Raw genomic sequence first — 19,983 nt, forward strand, 5'->3', positions numbered from 1 at the left:
TTTAATTTTTTAAAGTAAATATTCATAACTATATCTTTTATATAATAATATATTTTTAAAATAATAATCTTTTATCTTTTTCTTACATGCTTTAATTAATAGATCTAATAAATGATTAACTCGGACCTACCAATATGGGTATATAAATACTTAAATCTGGGTATTTAAAATTTCGAATGCGAATTTTTAAAAAACCGAACTTTTATATATATCTAGATCTAGATCTCTTGTTTAATATCTAGAATAATATAGTTAGATCTACAACACCTAGACTAAAGTTAAAGACTAAGGTCTACTTCACTTTCACACGATTATTGATTATTGATACAGACAGTGAATGAAACGAATGCAGTGGTTATACTGATTATACTTATAGTGACGATACTACTTATTATGACTTATACTATAGTCAAGATCTACCAGTTGATAAACATCATCATCATACATAATAATCTACATCTATAATCATAGTGCCCTTTATTTAGTCAATATAGTCAAGTCAAGATAGTGGAACGTAAACTCGAAGGTTTAATACAATACGGTATGAGTCTATGAGTTAGTATAAGATCTAATTATTTTGTTACTTTGTAGGCCTATGTGACAGTATGTCAATGTCTCAATTAAAAAAAATTAATATCATCAGCCATATCATTTTAAATATTTAAAAAGTAGACATAGATTTTTATTATATTATAAATAGATAGATATATAAGATCTACATATAATTTTACAAACTTTAGAAATGATTGATTTTATTTTTAAGCATCTCTAGCTAGACTCTAACATGTAGATTGTAGATCTTTGAATTGCATCGATATTCACCTTCCTAAATTGTCTCTAAAGTCTGTAGCTGATTTGAGAGGCCCAACGAGGCAAGACGAGTCTATTAGTACTCTGTCTCTTGATCTATCTAGTAGGCCTACTAAGCTAGTGCATTAGCCATAGTGTAGTCAAATCTTGACAACTAGTCTTCTAGATCTAAGCTTCTAGAATAATTAGATCTAGATCCAGTTTAGATTTAGAATATAAAAGTTTTTACTACCTAAAATACTAAATCTACTTATCTAAATTCTAGATATATAGATCCAGTTCAGATTAGGAATATAAAAATATTCACTAGCTAAAATTCTAAATCTACTGATCTATACTTCATATGTTAGATATTATATGACATCTACAAAAATTATTATTAAGATATAATTATAGATTCTAGACTAGTTATATATGTAGTACATAAAATATATAAATAAAAGATAAAATTTATGCAGGCCTAGGTCCCATAAATTTATAATTGATCCAGATCTATCAGTAAAAGTTACCTTCGATTGGCAGTTTTACCCAATCTAATCTATACAAGACAATTTATAATCCATGCCTTGCCTACACCCATATATATTAAATAATAGTTTCCATTCCATGCCATGCCCAGACCCATGAGTTCATGAAATAATAAATGATGTGGTGTCAAGTTGGATCTATCCCCTGAAATTCAGTACTTTAATATAAAACTCACATATCTAGTTAATTATTTGCTATGACACTCTGATAAACTTGGACTTGTGTGATACATATGTGTTTCTTATCAGATTTAATTAATGAAGTTTTGGTGCATTTTAACCTGTAATAAGGCTACTAAAGTAGCATCAGGTGTATTCTAACCATTGGTATTTTTCCTGGCAACATTTCTATTCTAGTCTGTGATAAATTATAAATAAAAAAAATGTTTGTAATGTTTCAGTTATTAACAAGTAGAACCATGGCAACCAGTTCTGATGATGTACCAGAATGGCTCAAGTATCATACTATTTCTACTCTCTGGGCAGACATTAATAATATTGGCATCCATTCAATATTTAATGTAAGTACTACTATACAATTTTTATTTTAGTTATCTAATAGATGTTTTATGAATTGTGTGATTTTCATGGTCAAGCAACATCCAAATATCTGGAATGGAATTTAACATTTTTCTCTAGTTTTTTTTTTTTTTATTTATAACACTCTTAAGCACATTCATCTTTCATGAATGCCTAATATACCTTGGCTGTTGTGCAGGCCATTCCTTTACAATAAACTGTTAGATGAAATTAGGCAAAATTGTCTGATAATTTGTATGTTTGATACAACAACGTTTTCAATTTAATAATATTATTTTTAATGTTTTCAAAATAAATTAACCAATATGCCTAATTGTATAATTACAGTTATGTTTGGAAATGCAAGAAAAAGGCATGCATTCCTGAAAAGTCAATGATTGGTTGCACCTCTTAAAGGTAAGGTACTGCAATTTTTCCCTATGTACTTTTGTCATAACTAGTTTTCCATGAAAATGTAAATCATAATATATGTTATAGTTGCTTTTAGATTAGTTCAATGTGCATCAAATTAACTGAACATCTGCCTTCACCTATAGTAATAATTCATAACTATTAAGGTCAGGGCCATGTCTACACATTAACCCAGTAGCTCCTTTTAGGTACTGACTATTTTTAGAATGGCAAAATTATATAACTATACTTAATAACATATATACGTTTAGCATGGTCAACACATATGTCACACATATTTTTTTTTTTTTTTTTTTAATCCTTTTATTTATTTTTATAACTAGATAACTTTCTGTTATGAGAAAGGATGAGATTCTTGGACTCCTGCATAGCACCACCAGAAAGGAAAATCCCATCATGTTGCAAAATAAAAGTCTTGGACCAATTTTAATTTAAGATATATTATATATTATACTGTAAGCTGTATTCATATTTATGTATATCCTGTCATTCAGCCAACAGGTTTGGATTTAGTATTTCTTTAAATCTGTTTGATATTGTACTTGAAAATTATTAATCTGAGCCCCATTAAAACAAGAGGGAGTGCAGTGGATGAGTGGTAAGGGAAATTTTACTTTTTTAAAATTAAAATAAGAATCTAACAAAAGTAAACATATAAAATATGGTGCATTCTCCTTAAAACTAAAACCTGGTGCAAAGGTTTAAAATGTTGGCAAAAAAAAAGCAACATCAATTAAATATTCTAAATTCCCTTTGCAAAACTTACTGAGAAGAACATGCATGTTGTTCCCTCATAAGTTTCTTGACAGAGGAAATCTTGTTTATATTAGATTTGAATTAAGCAAATTAAGAAAAAAATTATAATCATTATTTCAAATGGTTGTATCTAAACCTTATGAATTATTTTTCAGCTATAAGTATATTGAAATGAATGGATAATCATGAAATTGTTAAATAATTGCTGCTATCATTCCATTGACTAAAGAACCATAATTTTTTCAAGCAGAGTTCACATAGACCTTGAGTGAAATTTTTTCTTTTTTTGACTAATGCTTCAATTTTGTTACCCAGAATATTTAAAAAATGAGTACACTATTTTCATGTAATAATGTAACTTGGTATTCACACATCAAAATACGCTATAATCTTTAGGCCACATAGATTTGTATAAATATAAATTAACTTGCTTAAATACATTGTAAATGTATATTGTTTGGATAAGAATAAAGTTTTTCTGTAGACAATTATTGTTCAAGATTTGTTGATGCTCCTGCTTAATAAATTATATATACAGGTCATTAGTTTTAACACACTACTGACACAAGAAAAACTGGTCGCCCTCACTTCCATTACATAGATGTAATAAAACGTGACCTCAAATCAGTGAACATCAATACTGACAATTGGGAAGACATAGCTTTAGACCGCAACAGATGGAGAGAGACAGTGACCAAGAAAGCTATGGACAGTGAAAGTACATGGGTCTCAGCTCAGGAAGAAAAACGTACAATCCGAAAAACGGCCAGCTCCTCTACCACCGAAGCAAAAGCCACCTTAACCTGTGCTATCTGTGGACGGGAGTGTCTCTCCAAAATAGGGCTCCACAGCCACATGAGGAAGTGTGCTTTGAGATGAAACCTTAGTCTTTCTACGACTGAAGGAGGCCAATGATGATGATACAGGTCATTAGTTTTAACACGTCTGATAATAAATGACAGTACAAGTTATTGAATGCTGCTTTAGGCCTACATCAATGTGATGTACCAGTACTTTGATTGTGTCATATAACAATTTAAAGCAACATTTTGAAATGAATAGTGTGTAGAATTGACAGTAAATACATTTAAGTGATGGGCTGTGATCTGCATGAATTGAGAGCTGATCATGTATTGAATTTGTGTTTTTGATCTTTACTTCAAGTAAATGTTAATGAACAATTAATTTTTAATGAATAAATAATTTAAATACAAAGAAACCATAAACATCTACTTTATTTTAATAATTTTTTTTCATCAGAACAGAATTTCCAACTTTGCATTCTTAAAATAAAATATAATTTATTTAGAGTAGAGTCAGAACACAAAATCATAGTTTTGAAATTAAGTAAATTAAGCTAAGCTGTGATCTCTTATAAACATTTGTATATAGACTACACACAGTTTAATTATTATTTTTCATCAAATTGCAGGAACTAGTACATGAAATAGTAATACTAGTAAATGAGATAAAAGTAAACTAAATATCATCAATGCTATTGAAGCCACACTTGTTTCTTTTTATCTTGTTTGGTGGACTGCAATTAAAGTTGCTATTTATTTTACTGATCGTCTTAGCTGAAATGCCAGTGTCGTCTCTTTGAATCCTAAGCTTATTTTCTTGGTTACTGGAAGTCCAGATGTTTGAAGTTTCATTTTAAACACCTATACTTTCCGAAATGGCCTTCCGATAGGCAAAACCTATTTGCCTAACATGTCATATGCACATAAAGAGGTACCACAGAAATGCTTTAAAGATAAGCTTAGGCGCCAACTTGCTTTAACTGACATAGAATAAGAGAGCACCTGGTTGCATACAGCTTCAGAACGAGACAGCTGGAGGTCACTTACAAAGGTGTGGTATACGCCAATGAAAATTAATTGCCGAGGGTAGACGGCAAAAAGAAAAAAAACAACTGATTCTACCACAGGTGGACAATGGTTATGCCTGTGCTCAGTGTGGAATAATATGTAGGTCGCAGCTGGGGCTGAGTAGCCACTGGAAACATAGCATTCCTCATAAGTCTTCGGAATCAAAGACAAGCCTATCATTTTTGTAGAATAGTTTGTAGCTTCTGTAAATGCATGAAATGCCGTCACAAATGACACTAGTCCTCTGTGAGTTTGATGGATTATAAACATCTTACTTCTTTGCCTTATATTAAATGGTCCTTCTGTCTGTTCCACTAGGTACTTGCGTTTATCTAAATATCATTGATATATCGCAACATGTCATCAAAATAAAAACTAGAATCTCTGCAACTGGTTTACAAGTCAGAAGTCATCAATAACACTTGCCATTTAAAAAAAAAACTACAATTTAGATTACTGATTAGTCAAATTAGTGACTGATTATTCGATTCATTTAGGGCATTTTAGGCCTATAATTTTTTTTATGTGAATATATAATGATCCTTTACACTTTGTGACTTTACTAGTAGATCTATACTTTGGAGTAGACTTGTTTGTTGAGCTAAAGTCGGAAGTACACATTGAATTTTAATAGTAATCATCTAGTCAAATGTAGTGATCTACTAGATCTAGATGTAGAGTCTAGTACTAGTAGTAGAGAGAGTAGGCCTATCTGTCATATCGTGATCAGTAGGTGGCTGAAGTTTTATAAATCTATTCCATGACAAAAACCCTGGCTAGATTTAGATCTACTGGTCTAGACATATAGATCTAACTAGAATTAAACTAGAAAACTGAATTAGAGAAGTAGCTTTCTGGATCTAGAACTAGAATCCATATATTACTAATATTAGATCTAGTTGCGTCAAACGCTTAATTTTTGGTTGTTGTTTTTAATAAATGCACATAAAATACATTATATTTTGGCAATAAAAATACCCAGTTGGTAGTCAAGTAATTCTATCAGTATTTGTTTTAGATCTATCAGATTCATAAGACTTATTATTTATAATTATCTTATATCATTCGTCCAAGAAAATCTAGCTCTAGATCTATTTCATTTTAGATTAGGCTATAGTTTTTTTTTTTTTTTTTTTTTTTTTTTTGTCATTTTATTTAGGCTACAATATTATCAAGATTAACTTTTTCTTTGTTTCCCACGAGACATGTATGCCTATAGCCTAGTCCTTTCGATAATAAAAAAAAAACGATTAGAAATGCGTAGCTTGGAGTGTCAAAACTGTATTAGGCCTATTTTTATTTCGTGCAATTTAGTATATCGTAATAAATACGCATTTAGCGGAACGGTAGACAGGTCTTCATCCAGATTTAGTGTAAATAAACCAAACACAGAAACACTGAAAGATTGTATTTTTCGGAATTTAGATTCTATTTTTTTGGAAAATAAGTGGCATTTTATAGGGTGATCGAAAAAAATAACTTTTGTGACGATCTCTTATTCAGGGAAATTGTATCTATTTTATCAGATAGTCAGAAAATGGATAAAGTTTTTACAGATCTAATAAAATATAGTGTGGGGAAGTTTTACTCTCAATGAAGGTCAATCCAAGTAGCTCTCGGAGTAAATTTCTTCTTTGGCATCCTCATCGATTTTTCAAAATGGTATGGTGCGCGAAAAAAGATGCGCGACGGCACTTCGACTCCCTTTGTCTTTGTAAAAAACTCGAAGCTGGTGTTCCATTAGTATAGTTCCATGCCGTAACGAATCGCGTACTAAATAATTATTCGTTTAATTGTTTACTTTATAATCCCATCCCTAGATCTAAAACTCTAATTCAACTCTAAGATGATAAAACTTCTCTTCGCACAGATAGTTTTATACTTTAACACATAAACATGTTAATTAAAGTCCATTCATTTCATATTTTGATCAAATAAACATTCAAATTTGGTTTTCTAAAGCTACATTCGTTTACGAAAGCTGCGAAGCCGAGTTGAGATAGGCCTAGATCTATATTCATTCATGAATCGCGTACTAAAAATTATTTCGTTTAATTGTTCACTTTATAATCCCATTCATTTAACAAAGCTATCGCTCTTTTCGTTTTTAATAGATAAAAATGTATTAACTTCGGGGAAACCGATTTTCGCAAAACTAATTTTATTTTCGTAGCGAAAGAGAAATAACGTGAAAGGATCATCAGCTACGTTTAACATACATCTAAATCCAATCCACTAGATTATTCAAAAGCATTTTTTACATAAATTCATCGGGGAAACCGATTTTCGCAAACTAATTTTATTTTCGTAGCGAAAGAGAAATAACGTGAAAGGATCATCAGCTACGTTTAACATACATCTAAATCCAATCCTCTAGATTATTCAAAAGCATTTTTTACATAAATTAGTTCCTGATATCTGTGTGACTACAGATTTCCTGGCGAACATTCTTTCATTAGACATTACCAAATGGTTACACATTAACACATCTCTCTACTGAGTCTATTCCTAGGCCTAGGTCTAAAACTCTTATTGAACTCTAAGATGATAAAACTTCTTTTCGCAAAGATAGTTTTATGCATTAACACATAAACATACTAATTAGTGTCCATTCATTTCATATTTTAATCAAATTAACATTCAAATTTGTTTTTCTAAAGCATTTTTAATACATTCGTTCGCTGTTCGCTAAAGCTGCGTGGCCGTGTTGAGATAGGCCTATGTTCATTCATGAAAAAAAGTTCACGCATGCGCAGCACAGAATGAACTCTATAAAAGCCAATTTTTAACTCTAGATTAGTGTAGATTTAGATCTATGTCTACCTCAAGATCTACTTTATACTTTATACACATGAACATACAAAACGTAGTCTATTCATCTCAAATTTTAATCAGATATATGTAGGCCTACAAGCAAATGTTTTAATTTGAAAAAAAAAATGGATTTAAGCCTATTAGCTATTTTGATTTGATAGCTTCATTCACACTATTTTTACATTGACACATTCGCTTTACTTATTACATTATTATTTCGTTTAATTGTTTACAAAACACTCTCAGTGACTATATCGAAAGTAATGCGCAAATAAAGACCCGCTCCCTCTATGTTTTGCCTTCATTTTATTTGACCTACTTTCAGTTTTATTTCTGACCAAAAAAAAAAAAGAAACAATTAATTAAACATTAATGTGTAGGTCGTTGCATTTCCCGCCATTATTCTCGCATTTTCTATGTTGTGTGTGTATTTCATTCCCACCTTCAGCTGTCTCTTACTGCGCTGACTTCCCTTGGGACCATTGTGCCGTTCTAAAACAAAGCCGTATTGAAATCTCGTCCATAAACATACAAATATTTGATTGCTCCTGCAGGAGCATATGAAACTTCCATCCGGGGGGCTACCAGCGCCTTTATTGGTCATACGTTTCATTAACTCCACCAAGCGGGGGGAAGGGAGTTTAATGGCGCCCAGCGAACAAGCCCTCGTGCACATCAAAGACGGCATGGGTCATCGCCAATGTTATTTCTCAGTCAGCTAATCATTGAAATAAAGTCGTGCGTGTTTGGACCAGGCTGAGTGAAACTCGAGTCCGACGTCTGTGTCAGTCCTGACATTAATCTCCAATCTATTAGTTAGGCCTATTCATCGTATTAATTTGAATTCAGCGCTGTAGCGACTCGTTGGAGAAAAAAAAAAGGTCAGTATGGGGGGGGGGGCGATATAACGATAGTTTTAAAGTCTATCTTTGGATTGTGATATATATCTTTTATATTTGGTCAAGCTTTACATTTTGTAACCTTGCCATTTTGTAAAGACCCAAACTGCTCTACTTGCTATTATGTACACACAAAAAAAGGACTAAATGAGTTAATGAGACAAGAAAAATATCAAAACAAATTTTCTAAAAAAAAAAAACAAAGCTTATATTAAGTGTAATTATATCAATTAGTTTGGATCAGTCATTACATTATGCGCCAAATTGGCATAGACATAATAAATCTGTTTTATTAGAAATATTTTCACCAGTTGTTTTTGTTTAGCTTTTTTTGCTTTCTCAATGCGCTATGATCCTGTCACTTGTCTGGACCAGTAGTGAAAGGGAGGGACGAAGGGGGTAGCTTTGTGAATGTTTACTTGATCGTTGTTTTAAAGGCATTAAAAAATGTTCACTCAGTCCTCAATGGGACTAATTCAACTTATACCACCATAAGTGTCAAGTACGATTTCTTTCCTTTGTTCAAGATACTAAACATAATAGTTAATTAACTAATTAGGCTGTTGTTGTTGTTGTTTTTTTGTGTTTTCATGTTATTTTTGTTTTGTCAGGTAAAAGAAATAATTTTGCAAAATTTCAGCTTGATCTGAGAATTGGATGTTGGAGAAGTAACGTGTACAAACTTTTCACCACATAGACAGACAGAATGAATTGATTTAAGCTTTGGAGAACAAAAAACACTAGAATATAGACTAAGTGGAAAGATCTATAGAGCATAGAAAAAGTCTTTGACACATCTCACAGATAACACACACAAATATAGAAAAGGTCTGTGATACATTCCAACACTCTTACCAACACAAAGAATAAATGTGTGACACATCCCACAGACACTTAGATTTCAGACACATCCCGTAGACAAGTACAGAATAGATATATATAACACATTCCACAGACACACACATAGAATAGATCTGTGACATATCACACAGAATAGTTAAATAGTACATTCCTCAAACACAGACAAAGAAAATAGGTCTATGAAAATCCCATAGACACACAAAGAATAGACCTGTGACACACACATATGGAATATATCTGTGACAGGCACACAGAAAAGAAAAGGTCTGTGACACATCACACACACACACACACATTTATAACCTAGGTTTGTGACAAGTACTTTTCAAAAACGATGTGGAATATAAAATTAAGATATTTAAAAGTCGTTCCAAGCTTTATGTTTCCCCTGGTGAACTTATAATTGGCTCTTTAATTTTTCAATTTAAAAAAAAAGTGAATTTTGTTTTTGATTGACTAAAACTCGCTTCACCTTGCCGTTGTGTTAATAATGTTTTATTCTGTATATTTTAATGGAGCTTTTGTTTCAAGTGTGGCTGGCTGGATGTGAATGACGGTAACACGTATGCACAACAAAACTACTCGTCTAAGAAAAGAAACAATTATTGTCTGCCATTTAGCCTTAAATAAACCAAGATGGAAGACTTCGTCCTTCATTAGTAGTAGCAATGCAATAAAATGGCCATAATACAAAATATATAATGAATGCGGACAATGTTCTTCTATTGAAAGGACGCACACCAAGAAAATGTCTGCTGGTCCTCTGCTTCTACGCACCGCTGCGCAGACAGTCATTCGTGACAACTTGCTGTCCGATCAGCTCAAAGGACTGACACAGTTATCAAAGAACAATAACAATGACAAAAAGTTCAAGTCAAGATCTTTCCATTAAAAAATAATTTGACTGCTTCCTCCAAAAAAAAAAACATTAAAAAAAAAAGACACACAAATGATGAACCAAGGTTTATTTCAATAGTAGACATAGACTTACTCAATCCTTTTATTCAATAGAAATACAGCAAGGTAACAAACTCGTAGGAAGCCCCTGTTGGATAAGCACTGCAGATATAAATAAAATTATTATTATTATTTATGTTTAATTTTAAAGATGTATCAATCAATAAATTAACTTTTGTTTATTTACAACATTATTTTGTAACTATGGTATAAAGACACACAGTCAATACATGCCCATTATATCTTACTTCCACATTATAAATATCATACATTATAATATATACGTCCATCTCCTGCATCTACACATTCATGGACATGGCATTTCTGTACTAAACATTTACCTTGAAAGTTGGCTTTACACGTATCGACTGTGTATTTTTTTCCCCTATTGTTTCTGTACATTACACCAGTCTAAATGTTTAAAACAATGTTTTAGAGTTCCAACCGTTGAGACAATGGCTTGTCCATTTGCTGCTATGATATTAGTACAATTTAGTTATCAATTATTGATACACAACAAAAAAAAAAGCGTTTACGTCCCTTATACAAAAATTCCCTGGGTAATGAGACTGCAATTAGAGAGACTCGTTTTCCTCTATTTCTATTCACCTTAATTCATTATTCTGATTTCTTCACGGCTTCTAAATGTTGCATAAAAAGACAAAAGGAAAAAAATGCATTTTTGGAGGGGCCGGTGGTGGTTCATTTTCGCATCATTGTTGTTGCGCTTTGTGATGTAATCATGTCTCCTGCTAGTTAGATCTATCGTCTCATAAATTAAATAATTTAGAATTGGCTTTAACTTTTGAGACAATGCTTTCAATTTTTTGAACAGACCCATTTTAACTCTTTTTTTTAAATTTACATAACATCGTAACTTTAATCCAGTGGCGTAACTAGCCATGTGCGAGTGATGCGGGCCGCACGGGGCATCAAGTGATGAGGGGCATCAAACTAAGGATACATTTTCTCAATAAAATCAACGCATTGTACATACATGAACAAAGACAAGCTACTGAATTTGAAATGTTTACTAGAAATTAATTTACTTAATTAATGAATTCATCTCCGATGTTGTTTCTTAAATAAAACGTAGGCGATTAACCAGGTTGAATCAAGTTGACTAGATTTGTTGAAATCTCTGAAGGAAACGCACTTTAACAAACTCACGCACATTTTGCTACACCATTGTTCAGTATGCTGGTTTCATCTAGATCTAGAGCTTAAAAAAAAAATGCCTTAGACTAAAAAAAGCAGAATCAGACACTTAATGGGCATCGCGAACAAGTTGAAGAAAAATGACAAAGACAAAATCTAGGTCATTTCTAGGGGTTTGTGAAATTACTATTCAAGTACGATCCACCCCTGAGAGCTAAGCTTAGTTCCAGACCAAACATGAAGTCTATATGTCTCCACAAACACTAAACGATTTTTTTGTAATATTGGGGGATAATGAGACAAATATTTTTCGATTTTGTAAACTGTTTACCAGACATCACAAAAGTGGATCAATTTTTCCAAACGTCGAGGTGACTTTGTCATGGGTAATGACTGGGTACAGATTCTGTCTTTCATTGAAATCATCTTAATTCATTCTCTGATGGAACCATTCTCTGAGTTTGGCTGGAAGTCGGGCTGAAGCTGAAAACTATTCAGTAACATTTTTCGATACACTGGATTCATTTTCACAAATTATAGAGACGTGGACTAGAACAGATGACAACTAGTCTGAAGCAGGCGGATTGTTAGTTGCTATGCAGTCTTCATTGTTTCACCTACCTTGGGTTTTCGGCCCCTGTATTAACCGAATTAATGACAGCGTAAGTCTATCTGCACGTGTGGGACCCATCTGTGTTGACACACAAGTCGGTGCAGCCTCCATTCCGTACCCGACACTCGTCAATTTCTGTAAAGTGCCAAAAGAGTTTTCTTAAAGACGTTTTCTTATGGAGGATACTAGGATACTATCAAAGAGGCTATTGTAAAGACGTTTTTCTTATGGATGATTGTTAAATCTAGACTGCGCACTTAAACGGAAAAGTTTTAAAACATTTTTAACCACTAGTTGGGAGAACATCACTGAAGCAAGTGGTTACTCTACAGAATGCATGTGCTCAGATTTGGAAATAAGCGCAGAACCTCAAAGACGTTTTAGCCACAAGATGCCAGACAAAAAAAAAAGGAGAACAATAAGCTAAGGATGAAAATTTATTCTTCCTTGGAAGGGATAGTTCAAGAAATAATAACCTGATATGAACAATGTGATGTGGTAGGTAAATATGAGTTGTTTTTTTTCGCCATTCCAACTAGTGAATCCTCAGATCAAAATCAATCTCGATAGTGCTCATGACGACATTGAAAAAAAAAAGAAATTCATCTTGAGCGAAAGAGACTTCAACGGTTTGTCTCAGTTTCTTCAAAAGCATTTGAACTTCTGGAACAACAAACTGTTTGAAAAATTGAGTTTAACTTTAAATAAAAATATTGGCTGGATGATTCAGTTCTAAATACTGTCTTTATTTTCATATTTCTGATAATTGTGGTAAGTGAGGTTCTGTGCAAGCCAATTTTTATTAGACTCAAGCTGATCATTACTTAATGGCAATCAACGCTGAAAAAAAATTGCGACTCATTTGGCAATTGTTGGGGAAAATATATTTCAATTTTGCCAGCAAGAAAGCAGCTAAGATTTTTGTAGTAGCCTATCTTGTTAAATTTATTTTTTTTTTTTTATTTATTTATTTATTTATTATTTTTTTTTTTTGCAAATTAGCAATACCTCAACAATAAATACTCATAGGGCAAAAAGAAAGTATTTTTGCTGTTTTTTTGTTTTAGATTGGGGGGGGGGCATCACGAGGAACTGCCGCACTGGGCAACATATTCCCTAGCTATGCCACTGCTTTAATCGTTAGATTATGAATATTTTTAGGCTGAAAATAAAACAACCGATATAATAGCGTCTCCGAAGAGGAAAAACCGCTATAAGTTTTGTGTGGTCTGTCTCACTGTCTGCCCGCCCGTCCGTCTCATTGAGAATTAGATCTAAAAACTAAAATGATGTCAAAATCTGATATCATGACAATTTAGATCTTGCAAAGTTTTGGTGCAACGGCTACTTTTATTTTTCTGCATGCGAAATGTTTTTCAATTAAATATGCAAGCAGTTTGTTTGTTTTTATTTGTTATAAAAAATACACCATTTTTACAAATGTTCAATATTATTAGTAAAAATGAGATTTAAAAAAACAAAACAAGGGAGACTATATTAATAAGGAAGAAGGTTTTGCTGTATATTTATATGACAATAAAGCAAGTGTGTTTGTTCGTTTCTAAAATAATGTTATAAAAAATAGTAATAAAGCTTATATCAACTCACTCTGTCTGTCTGTCTAGTAAAAAGTTTGAACATGTTTGTTTCTCCCATTTTCCATTCTCGAATCAAGTTGAAACTTTGCACAATTATACTTTATACGCGACAAGACATGATTCAATAAAAATGTTCGCACATATTCGTAAATCAATATAGGTAATTACTTATTTTAATATAGAAATAAGAGGAATAACTGCCACTTAATGAGAGATGTTGGCTTATACGTGAATGTAATCCCCTTATTAGGTATTGATTTTTTTTTCTCCCACTTCCTATTCTCGAATCAAGTTGAAATTTTGCATAATTATTCATACTCGATTACAATGCACGAATCAATCCAAAAATTATGTTTTATATCGCAGAAATGGAGCTAAACCCTGCCATTTTTATATAAATGACATCAATTAGCGGTTCTTACCCTTAGATAAGCTTTTTTTTTTTCTTTTGCTTGTTATATTATTAAAATAAGTGTTTTATGTTATATAAACTATTAACAATTTAAACAAAAAGTCGAAGTGTTCATTTTTGTTTTAACAGACAAACAATGCATTTAGTATGTAGGCCTATACAATCAAATATATTTTGTAAGATGATTTAATAAGCAGTGTGTAGTATAGCGCATTACAATTGAAATATATCGAAACACCACAGCAGGCCATTTAGACATTTAACCAAAGGTAAAGGCCTTTTTCTTGAGTCCTTAAATGAGAGATTGACACTTGATAAAATCATCCATTAGGTGGTTAGACCAGGCACACACTGAACCATATCTTCATACCAATCAGATCATTGAATATTAACAATGTAATAATAATAATAACATTAATATATCTCCGTATTCTATAGTATCGTGCCGTCTGTTGGCATAACAATACATTAATATTGGCAACACTTTCGACACGCGCACGTCACTTCTTTTTTGCATAGGCGGAGAATGTAGTTGTTGATAGATTGTAGTTCATAGTTTCTGATAGTCATGTTGAAATGATTAAAACTCGCCTTTTTACCTACCTGAGTGGACCACTTCAGGGTCCAAATCTGAGTTTGTGTTTCTACACAAACTATCATTCTTACCTTGTTTTTCTTAATTTAAAAAAAAAAAATTCGTTATTGTATGTTTCATTATTTTTTAGTATTTTTTTTTTACTGAAGGTGGGTCTTTTGAATTTATAGGCCTATTGGGAAATTAGAGATGATTATGCTCAACTAGCCTAGAAAACTAACTTTCTTAGATTTTTAAAATTAAATTTAATTAAAAAGAGTTGAGATCCTTCTTTTTAGTTTAATTTGTAGGCCTAAAGTTAGCTAGTTAGTTAATAATCAAAAGTAAAATGCCCTGTAACTATTTGGATTATTGGATATGATTCGGAAAACGCTTCGCCGTTAAGTTCCCAGGCCCAATCTATTGGTTAGCCTCACAGATTTCTCGTTTAATCTCATTAAGTCTATACTTGACAACGTCCAAATGTAATGTTTTCAGCTGGTGATCTTCTAGGCCTAATGGTCATTTCCAGATTGATACTCCTATTCCCACCAAAAAAAAAAATGTCTTCAATGACAAGTGATGGTTGCGGTCGTTCGTGCAAGTACGGTCACTGTTGAAGATAATAGTCACATTCTTTTTTTTTCCCGTGCCTTCGTTATTTATTGCCCTTGTCCTCACCTGTTAGAGTGAAACTAATAGATAGCCGTGTTACGTCACGGGGCAACAATAACCCAGCGCCTAAGCAATCAGAAGACACCCAGGCGGGCCTCTTTTATATGTGGCCATTTTATTAGTGGTCATCTGTAAGGTGTCAGGAAACACGAAAAGTACCACTCTAATACCAAGATTGAACAAGATAAAATTCAGACATCTCTAGAGTAAAAGCTTGCAGACGCATTGTGCTACAGCTGTTCTAGGGAGACAAAGTAGAACCGTATTGCTAGGTACATTTTGCTTTATGAGCTAGTGAAGGAAATGACAAAGATTCAGGACATCTAGTTACACTATTGGTTTTATCTTCTTATCTTCTATAATACAGACTATACTTCAAAAAAGAAGATGCATTTAGTCATGCATTTTAACCAATGACTTAAATTCTGCCAAGTCACTGTTTTTTCTGACTGGCTCAAGCAACCCATTTCATGATTTTATAGCACTAGGGAAGAAAGAGCATTGAAGAAAGAAGGTTTTATACGCACTGCATCAATCATCATACATCACTTGAAATAGGGGTATTGCAAATTTGAAACGAATGCAATAATTAGGTATCATATACTTTTAAACACATATAAACATATATATATATATTTATATGGGTGTGGGTTCCCGGTCATTTCATCCCCGGTCACTTCATCCCCGGTCACTTCTTCTTCGGTCATTTTATCCCCTGGTCATTCACTCGAGAACTTCTCGTGGTGAGTATTTGTAATAAGGAGGAGTATCCTTACCGATCAAATTATGTGTCAGATTTAAGTGCTGGTGTATTAAATTTATTATTGTTATGTCAGAATTGAACGAGTAGTCATTCTCTGGCGCTGCTAGGGTCGAGTTTTGTTAAAGAGAAACAAAATTAATCGTAGTCTCTTTAACAGTTTCCATTGAGGAATTTTCTTGTGATGTGGCAGGTCTGCAGCAGTACCGCCCTCTGACAGCAGATGTTCAGTAGACTCGAGAACCTCTTGTGGCGAGTATTTATAATAAGGAGGAGTATCCATACCGATCAAATTGTGTGTCAAAGCCAAGTGTTGGTGTATTAGCTTTGCAACTTGGTTATAGCTCGTAGACGCCAACCAGTCCGCCCGACACAGCCCGCTAAGGCTGCGCCAGTCAGTCCAGTCCTTGCCCAAAGAGAGACCCGCAAATCAGCCGGGTCCCAGGAGAACCCGACCAACCCTCGAGTTGGTGTCCAGCGCTATCCGATTTTCAGAGAACCCGTGAGTCTCCTACTAACCGTTGCCCCGGGGCCCCACAGGAAGGGGAGGCTGGACATAACCCTTTTGTTTGCACTTTTACACTTGCGGCTGCTCATTCATCGGCGGCAAGCAACCAGTACCCTTGGCCACCCCTCTGAAAGAGCGGGCTGTTCACTCGGCGACCACGATGAGGTGGTACTGGAACGCCGAGATATGCTTCTCGTAATTTTTTGTCCTAATTACTCTGTCCTGTATTGCCTTAACAAAGCCTTTTGTTTCAGGGTAGAGATGACCTGCTTTGAGCCATGTTAAGGAAGCAGCCTTGTCAATGTTGTCCCCATGTAATAAAGCCGGGAATTTTCCGTGGAGGTTTTTTTTCTTTCCATTGGCGAATCTCATGCCCTACGTCGTCCAAACCGATATTAACATCAACATTGTTTAGGTTCAGAGGGGTTGCATCATAGTTGTATTTGCGTAGAAAAGAAACTAGTTCATTGCTGGGGGCGTGCAGTTTTGATCGTATTTTTAAAACTTGCATCTTACACAATTTGAAGATGTTCTGCAATTCACGACCTCCATCCTACCTGGACAGGTATAACCTTATGGTGGAGGACTTGGGGTGTGGTTAGTAATTTTCTGGTGAGTCTGTCAATGTAGGTCGGTGTCAGATTCGTTCTAAGGAAACAAAATTCATTGCAGTCCCTTTAACAGTGTCCATGGAAGAGTTTTCTGGTGATGTGGCAGGTCTGGAGCAGACCCTCTCACAGACAGGTAACGAGAATCTTCTTTGGGATGTTTAGGGCCTCGACGGTGTCTGCATGGTCAGTTTTCATCATCCCCTCGGTTGATATTATTTTAGATAACTTCCATAGTCGCTTAATCTCTAAATTTTGGTTCTCATATTTTCTTTGTTTTTCAATTTCAGTTTCCCTTATATTAGCCTATGGTGAAATCTATTATTACTTATTAACTCTACACTTTTTTCAGTTTCCCTTATATTAGCCTATGGTGAAATCTATTATTACTTATTAACTCTGCACTTTTTTTCCTTTCCAATGTCCATTTTTTCCCAAGTGATCGATGTTGCCGCTATAATAGTATCGACTCATTTCTGCTCAAGTGTTGCCAGTTTTGTCTAAGAACATCATTAACAGATTAAAGTCAGAGGTTGTATCAATGCTTGGCGATGCCACCACTGAACGGGTAAACTACACAATCTAATCATCTGTCAAGTCTGGCCTCAAATAGGATAGCCTTACTGGCAATCTAAACAATCTTCACCTGACAGGAAAGAGACACGAAAAATGTGTATAATTAAGCCGCTTGAGTTCCTCAAGACAAAGACTTCTGCATACATCGCGACAGTTCGCTATTTTTTTTATCCATTGCTCAATACATACTGGTAGCCGGTAGCATACTAGATCTAGATTCTTCTCTTTTTAAACAGGGGATCTGTTTTCGAGTCGGAAGATTAAAGACAAGAGCAGCATTTCACGTGGAAAAAAAAAAGTCCGATTTCACCAAATTTGTGTCTATTGCTAAGAACTTTTGATTCTTCTGAGTACGAATCATTTTGTTTTTAAATTAAATAATTAACTAGTTAACTGGTCTTATATAGACAGGCCCTAGCAGGCCTTTATACTTAGTTTAGTAACGTCTGTATCTTATAAGATAAGAGTGACCGATTGTGAAAGAAAAGTTAGACCTTTTTTAAAAGTTTCAGATATTCTAGCATTATTCAGGATCGCGAGTCCGCGACATTGGATTTGATTTGATAAAGTCACTATATTTACATAACACAAACACAGTATATCGCAATCACTATATCAACAGAAGATTAGAAAAATCCTTTTTTTTTTCTGTTAGTCAATTTCTTTTTCAAATTGGATTTCTTGTAAATATGTTGTTTTAATTTCCATGTTAGTTATTTAATGAGATAATGCGGTTTTTAAATCAATTTATTTGTCTGCTTAACGAATAAAATGCAGTCTTTGTTTAATTGGATAAAAAAAAATAAACTCAGTCTTACCAAAACTAAACAGACCAATTTATCAACTAGTTGTGATCATTTGTGTTGTCGGAATGTTTATTAAGAATTGTGAACTTGTCTTTGGCCAGGTAAGTTATTTTGCGTTGGAGATTAATAAAATAATTGTATCCACTGTACAATCCATCACTAGGTTATAAAAAACTTTTAAAATTGTATGAATTGGTTTAAGAATCTGCATACCTGTGTCAGCCTGTGTGGCTTGGCCCAAGTTTATGGCAATACACAAGAATCTTTGTTATCTAAGATGTGCCCTAAACAAATAAGACTTTTAGTGACGTGATCTTTTTTCACTTTTACATTTTGAAAATGTTGTGAAGTTATAAGATTTTTAAAAAATCTAAATTCAAATTCTCAAGGAAAATTAATACCAATTCTTTACACATTGCACGACTCCAATCTTTATCAGATAGACAAAAAAAATACATTTGAGCAATACATAAGGCTACATTTGAAATTTGATATTTAGCTAACAGATATCCATGCATCTAATATTTAGATAATACAAATAGGCCTTCAAATATATGATGACTGATATTTAGTTGATTGGAAATCATTTAACCAATAACTGATATTTATCTGAAAGAAAATTTAGAAATCCATATATTTGATGACCGCTATTTAGTTTAGTTGATATAAATCTATATATTTGATAACTGACACCGAGTTTGTAGAGATATAAACTTATATTTAGTTGATAGAAATTCATATATTTCATAAGTAATATTTAGTTGATACTGACAGAGATCCATATATTTGATAACTGATATTCAGTAGACAACAAATTTCATATCAGACATTTAATATGAAGCATTTCGTTGAAAGCAACAACAACAAAATGTATTAGCTCATAAAGTAAACTGTAAAGAAGTGCACATTAGTTTCGGCCCCTGCTCAGTAACCTTTTTATTTCTAGACCTACATTTATAGATAGATCACTCTGCGCGCGCATGTGTTCTTGTATGTGTGAGTGTGCCTGTGTATAGGCGTGTGTGCATGTAAACGTATGTGATTGTGTGTGTGTGTGTATATACATGTGTGAGTGCGCGCGTGCGTGTGTGTGTGTGCGTGTGTGGAGATTTAAAGCAGCTCAATGCACAAAGCACGTGTCAAATAATATTGAATCTGAAGACAGAACCTAAAAAAAAAAAGTGACTATCACAAGGTCAAATTAATCAGCTCATTAAGCATGACGGAAATAGCAATGTTGAATGGCCCA

General features: G+C 33.4%; 2 long non-coding RNA genes across 3 annotated transcripts in view; one reads left to right on the top strand and one right to left on the bottom strand.

Annotated features, from left to right (window-relative positions):
• Positions 1 to 432: 432 nt before the first annotated feature.
• LOC129922503 (uncharacterized) lies at positions 433 to 4,246 on the top strand. Its single transcript, XR_008774507.1, has 4 exons — positions 433 to 541; positions 1,739 to 1,858; positions 2,205 to 2,273; positions 2,612 to 4,246. It is a non-coding gene; the product is annotated as an uncharacterized LOC129922503 (long non-coding RNA).
• Positions 4,247 to 10,486: 6,240 nt separating this feature from the next.
• The window catches only part of LOC129922504 (uncharacterized), a 51,571-nt gene continuing 42,074 nt past the window's right edge, over positions 10,487 to 19,983 (bottom strand). For both annotated transcript variants that reach the window (XR_008774509.1, XR_008774510.1), the window contains exons 2-3: positions 12,226 to 12,352; positions 10,487 to 10,548 (exon numbers count right to left, since the gene is read on the bottom strand). This is a non-coding gene — a long non-coding RNA (uncharacterized LOC129922504). The remainder of the gene's footprint in view (positions 10,549 to 12,225; positions 12,353 to 19,983) is intronic.

Source organism: Biomphalaria glabrata, chromosome 1 (genome assembly GCF_947242115.1).
Source record: "Biomphalaria glabrata chromosome 1, xgBioGlab47.1, whole genome shotgun sequence".
Taxonomy (NCBI): Eukaryota; Metazoa; Mollusca; class Gastropoda; family Planorbidae; genus Biomphalaria; species Biomphalaria glabrata.